We start from the raw sequence: 6,973 nt of genomic DNA, 5'->3' as shown, positions 1-6,973 counted from the left end.
GGTCGATGAGCTACTTAATGAACAGGTGTGGTCAAGAACAGGTAAGGTCGTGTTTCCATGGAGGGTCAGTAAGCAGGTCAGTTAAGAGAAGGATGAATAAAGCCGTTGTTCACTGAATAATTAATGAATAGGATATCTGGAGGGAGGATAGTTGAAGTTGCTCATTAGAGGTAGAGTTACTCACTAAACAGTTTGATGCAGATGAATAAAGTAAGATCAGGTTAAGCCCTTTTACACTAAATGGTTAACGAAAATATATAAAAAGGGAGATCGGGTAAGGTTGATTATTACCCGGTTAGTAAACACACGTATAGTGAGATAGGGTAAAGGCCTTGTTTATGAACTACTTAATGAACACATATAAAGAAAGAACAGGTAAAACTCTTATTCGCTGACAGTCAATGTGTCATAAAAAACAAAAGGTCGTTGTACACCGACGAGTTAAAGAACTGACTGCATTAACCAGAGCTTAGATAGTCTTTGCTTACGGATGGTCTGTGCTTAATGAACAGCTATAGATATCTATTTCTTAGTGTTGTCTTTATGTAAGCAAGGACGTATATATTGTCTGTCCAATGAATCATAAAACATATCCGTAAAAGTTTTGCATCCTATTTAATCTTATAATATTAATTCATCTATTTATTTCCTAGGAATGACTATTTCACCAACTAAGGATAACAGACTTTTATTAGACTAGTTATGAAATAAAGTCACTTCTCCATCTTATGGACTAAGTATTTTCCTTATTTTCATGTTAATTTTATCAAGAATTACTAAAATACGCGTCATCTTTTCTCGGAATTTATTAAATGAAAATAAATGAATAAATGGCAATTAACATCTGATCCAAATTTATTGTGTTAAAAGCCTCTAAAGCGATACCAAAGTTGCCAACTTATGAATCGCTAGTTCCGACTCATGTATGCGAAGCACATGCTAATATCCGTAGGATACCTGTGCTTCGAATACAGGCTTCGAAACTGGTAGTTCACAGTGGCAACAATAACTGTAATCAAACCTGGCATTTACATAGCACCCAGTAAGACTGTCACTTGCGGAAAAGGTTAAGTCCCTCCTCGTCCAGCGGTAGTGATGGTTTTCTTCGACAGACACTTTGAGGGGTAGACTTAAATTGTTCCTTTTCCTGTTGTCGATGACAATATCGTTCAGTTAGATCCTGCAAATGTATTAATACTTTTATTTATTTTTTTACAGAGGCTTGTACGTTTGACCTTTGCATGCTGTACAGTAACACTGACGGTAACATGACGGCCATTGAAGAGTACATGGACACAGTCATCGCTGATGTTGTTGTAAGGATTATCGAGATTGAAGCCGTGTTGACAGGTACGCAGATAAATTACTACAAATATGCTCTAGATTTAATGTACATGTTATGAGTGTACTGTGATTGTATTTAGGATAAAATTTATGAACAAAAATATAAAGAAATAAGTAAAATATGTGTACTGTTTGTTACTGACATTTTGTAAGTTTGCCTGATATTTGCAAGTATTTAAGTTTCAGAAAGATTCACATTTTCAGAGACTTATCATAATTCGTAATGTAAAGCAAAGTTGGCCATTAGTTGCCTTGACAGTAGCTACCACAAAATCTATGAGCGAAGTAATTTTTGTGTATAGTTAACAATTATTCCCCCACAGATGTTGAAAGCTTCACGACTATTGCGCCTCCTAACACGACGATAGGTGAGCTGGAGACATTTTAAAGTTAACATGGTATCCTCAGAGAGAGAGAGTGAGCATATAATAAAGAAAAAAAAGTAGAACAAACCAACAAAAAAGCGAAAGTAAAAAAAAATATCAACACCTCCATTTTTTCCAGCCCGAGGCCGTCCAAAGAGGAGGCGCACATACCTCAAGATTGAACAAAAGGTCTATCTTTAAGAACCAAGAGCATCCTGAAGCTCGCGAATGACTTAACCCGGTGATGGCTACAAGGAGAGAAACTAATACGAGGACCAGCTGTTTGGATCAACTGATCTGGAACGATCAGCTGATTTTAACTGAATTCCCGGATATCTACAATAAATTTTTTCTCAATTTTTTGTTTATTTTTATTCAGATCAGAGATTCTCCAACATGGGTCAAATGCCATGATCCAGTTCTCAGAATTCTCGTTATTGATATATTGATTGACTAGAGATTTTTTAAAAAAGATTATTAGAGGGAAATACTACGAACACTAATGAATGGTGTCAGTTATTACATTTCACAAGGTCATCTTGTAACGGTGAATCAAATAAAATACGAATAAAATTATCTTTTGTTTATGTTTTCCCTTATTCATTCGTTTATAAGAAACATGAATTGAGACAAAATTGATATACCTGTAAAGAATAGACATCAGTAGTAACTAAAGCAACAAAGAGTAAACCATACTCACGCACACACAAACACACACACACACACATATATATATATATATATATATATATATATATATATATATATATATATATATATGAATATATATATACATATATATATATATATATATATATATATATATATATATGTATATACATATTCATATATATGTATGCATATATATATATACAGTATATATATATATATATATATATATATATATATTGATATATATATATATTCATATATATATATATATATATTCATATAAATATGTATATGTATTCATATATATATATATATATATATATATATATTCATATAAATGTGTATATATATAAACAACATATATATACATCCATATACACACACATTATATATATATGTATATGTATATATATGTATGTGTATATATATATATATTCATATATATACACATATTTATATATATATTCATATATATACACATATTTATATATATATATATATATATTCTTATATATCTATGTATTCATATATGAATATGTATGTATATTCATATATATATATATATATATATATATATATATATATATATGTGTGTGTGTGTGTGTGTGTGTGTGTGCATATTCATACATATATTTATTCATATATATAATGTATATTTATATATACATATATATAATGTATATCCCTATATATATATATATATATATATATATATATATATATATATATATAAAGATATAGATATGTATGTATTCATATATAATTAACCGAAAAGGAATAATAATTAACCGAATAGGTTAAGATTATATGGTGGCAGCGAGACAGCACAAACAAGAGCTGAATCGGGTTTCAGGAGGAGGGTCAAGTCGAAGAGTCTGGGGAAGGCTCTCTTAACTGTCGACGAGGGAAGTATCCAGGCCCCATTGACCAGCTCCCAAGTTAGAATTGGGCAACTTTCGAATGAACAAAGCTTTTAGCATTTTTCTTTCATAAGAATTTGCTGATTGATGAGTTGATAATATTAATTATATATATAGATAGATATATAGATAGATAGATTTATATATATCCATGTATATATGTGTATATATATTCATATACATATATATATATGTGTGTGTGTAAGTCTCTCCATACATATGTAAACTTATATATGTATATATTAATACACACGAATATGTAAATATATATATGCTTACATGTATATATGTGCGTGTGTGTGTGTATAAGTTTGTATATATACACATATACATATATATACATATGTATTTACATATATGTATATATTTATGTGTTTATATATCTATATATGTATATATACATATATGTGTATATATGTATATCTATGTGTGTATATATACACATTTATATACACACACACAAACACACAAAAGCATACACACACACATATATACAGTGTATAATATATATATATACTCATATATATACACTCATATATATACTAATATATATACATATATATATACTCATATGTATGTGTGTGTGTGTTCGTGTGTGTGTTTGTGTGTTCGTGTGTGTGTGTGTGTGTGTGTGTGTTTGTCTATTTCACAAAATAAGGCAAATCACGTGGTCAAATACAGCCTTTTCTCTCTTTCGACGCCGTCTCACTGTAAGATTCATGGAGGAAACTCAAAGCACACGCTTGGTCTTAACATTCAATTTATTTATGGGAATCCTCCCCCCTACATAGGCGAGGGGAAGCAAAGGAATACAGAGTTTCGACAAAAACAGATATTCACAATCCAATTTGTGTTGAAAAGAATATGATAATAGTAAAAAGTAAAACTTCATTATAAAAATCACAAATAATAAAACTTAAAAGATAAAACCAGCTGAAAAATAATTATAGCAGAAGCATTTCACAGAATAAAACTCTTAGCCAGTCCTCTAAGATCATGAAAATAACCAAAAATATCACAGAACATTATGTAAGGTAGAAAATCTATGCTCAATAGCTAAAACAAAGGAGGGAAATGTACCAAAACATATGTAATCAGAACTCGAAAAACAAACAAACAAACAGGCAAACAAAGTTTCGATTGGCTTACTAAATGACAAAACTATAAAATGAACAAGTAAGACACAATACAGTATAAAAACAGCAAAACTAAATTCATGCTTAGCAGATCAATTAAATTTAAAACAAATAATAATAAAAGCGGCCAATAACTTCTAAAAGGCCCGATATTAGAAATTAAAAAGGAAAGGTTAAACATTGAAAAAAGGAAACAGTTACTTTGAAATGGACAGTAACTTGAATAAATGTCAGTCTAATGGTGAACATCTAAAAGGACAAGGCATAAGATATGGGGAGTGGCAGCCGAATGGGGCAGGATTTAGGATAAGGAAGGATAGACTGAAGTTAAAGGAACAGGATCAAGCCTTAGGGCAGAGGAAAAGGCGTGGAAGAAGAAGGAATGGAAAGAAAGATAGGCACGGAGTCTTAGGTCTAGGCAGTTCTGGGAGGAAATCAAGACAAGGATATAGAATAGGAAAGTTACTAGAGAGAAGAAAGAGCAAGAAGACATCATAGAATAAGAGGATGTGAGAAACAAAAATGAAGTAAGAAAAGAACATATGCTAGGCTAGGCTAGGAAGGAGAAATAAGCCCATAAGCTTCTGAAAGAAGGTTTATAGGAAATAAAAAACTAGGAGAGGGAAAGGAAGATACAGAGGCTAGGAGATGGAAAGGAAGAGACAGAGGCTAGGAGATGGAAAGGAAGAGACAGAGGCTAGGAGATGGAAAGGAAGAGACAAAGGCTAGGAGAGGGAAAGGAAGAGACACACAAGCTAGAAGAGGGAAAAGAAGAGATACAGAGGCTAGGAGAAGGAAAGGAAGAGACACACAAGCTGGGAGAGGGAAAGGTAAGGAACGGGAAGTGGAAAGAGTGAAGGAAGGCAGAGAAGGGAGGCCTGTGGGCCTCACAAAAGTCATTAAGGACAAATAAAGAAATTATGAGCCATATATCTCATCACCCAATCATTCACGGGGAGGGTGAAGACGAACCCTTTACTACCTGGATGGTTATCGTTAATATATCCTTTTGTCAACTCACTGCATGTGTTGCTTTGTAAGATGTATTTGCATATAGACGGAACCTCACGTTATAAAGAATATTGAGAGCAATAGAAAATAGATAACAATATTTCCAAAAGTTAAGGAAAATGGTAAACATGTGATAGGTAGAAATATTAATTGACCTGGTGACTAAGCACTTCTGGAGTCATCAATGTGTAAATACATTTAATAAACTCACAGTGGGCATGTATTTAAGTGCATGTCATCCCCAGCCACACTGGGTTAAAGCCTTAAGGCTATAAACCTCCACGTGATGCTTAGGGTAGAAAATGTCATTATAGATGTAATGATAATATCAGTAATGGTTATTGTAATACTGACAATAACGATAATAACGATTTGTATAATGCAAAAAAAAAAATCAATTAAACAAAAATAGCTTATTATCGATCTTCTTTTATATAAATCTTGAAGTAATTACCGTTTCCGCCATTTCGCATAATGAACGGGTAAATGCAAAGTTGCAAGATGCAAGAAGCCTTCCTAAATGAGTTAAACAGATAAACACAAATACATCTCTCTCAGTATTATACCTGCATGTAGGGCTCACGTGTTGAATTCACAGATTAAAAGTACAGTATTTTAAATAAATTTCACGGTCGTAAGTACAGTACGATTTGATTGGGATTATGCACTTTAAATACAGTAAGTATGCAGTCGAAAATGTTGATATGAATAGAATCTCTATAATAAGATACAGTTTGTATTAAATTCAATCTACAAGTAGACACACAGCCTTACAGCCGTACAATATGTATTCAGTTTCCATTACTTAAAGTAGATTAGGCATTAGAATAAATACTAGGGACGCATCCTTAAGATACAATGTGTATTAAAACTAGTTCACAGACTAAACTCAAGCAGGTGTTTGATTAGATTCACCTAAAATTATTGTGAGTGTGATGAATTCGTTTCCTATATATACAATGAGCCAAAAAAAGAAAAAAATACAGTGTGTAGTTTGTAAATACAGTGGGTGGGTGAAGTGGGTGTAAACATTTCTTTATATTGTTCCTTTCATGGTACTTATGTCCATGTTGTATCTATTCACCATTTGATCACAGAGTCCGATTGTAGAGGTTATGTAGGGGGAGGCTGTCTCTGAAAGGGCCGTAGGAGCATGTGAGAGAAATCTCGTGCGTCTTGTTTCGGCACAAAAGTATTCATAGGGTTCGGTACTAGGAGCAGGTTAGAATTCATCATGTGGTAGCGGAATGAGCTCTCAAGATCATGGCCAAAGCTATATCTAACCTGACTGAAGGAAAGGCCTGAATGTTGTGTTGCGTCGTCAATGTACTCTCATTAAGCAAGAGTAAATAAAGAAAATAAAACGTGATGAATTAAAAATAAAAGCCAGATCGTTAAGTTATTATTATCATCAAGCCATAAAAGAAACAATACACAAATAAAAACAGAAAAACAATAACTTTAAAAACCGCTATAACTCCTCAGCTTCGTTAATCCTTCGTTAAAACCAGATGTAATAAGAAAT

General features: G+C 32.4%; 1 long non-coding RNA gene across 1 annotated transcript in view; it reads left to right on the top strand.

Annotated features, from left to right (window-relative positions):
* The window catches only part of LOC125029261, a 2,336-nt gene extending 51 nt beyond the window's left edge, over positions 1–2,285 (top strand). The window contains exons 2-4 of the long non-coding RNA XR_007115170.1: positions 1,219–1,350; positions 1,668–1,712; positions 1,849–2,285. This is a non-coding gene — a long non-coding RNA (uncharacterized LOC125029261). The remainder of the gene's footprint in view (positions 1–1,218; positions 1,351–1,667; positions 1,713–1,848) is intronic.
* The last annotated feature ends 4,688 nt before the right edge of the window (positions 2,286–6,973 follow it).

The sequence above is a fragment of the Penaeus chinensis genome, chromosome 9 (genome assembly GCF_019202785.1).
Source record: "Penaeus chinensis breed Huanghai No. 1 chromosome 9, ASM1920278v2, whole genome shotgun sequence".
In the NCBI taxonomy this organism is placed as follows: domain Eukaryota; kingdom Metazoa; phylum Arthropoda; class Malacostraca; order Decapoda; family Penaeidae; genus Penaeus; species Penaeus chinensis.
This window is presented reverse-complemented; position numbering and strand designations above follow the sequence as displayed.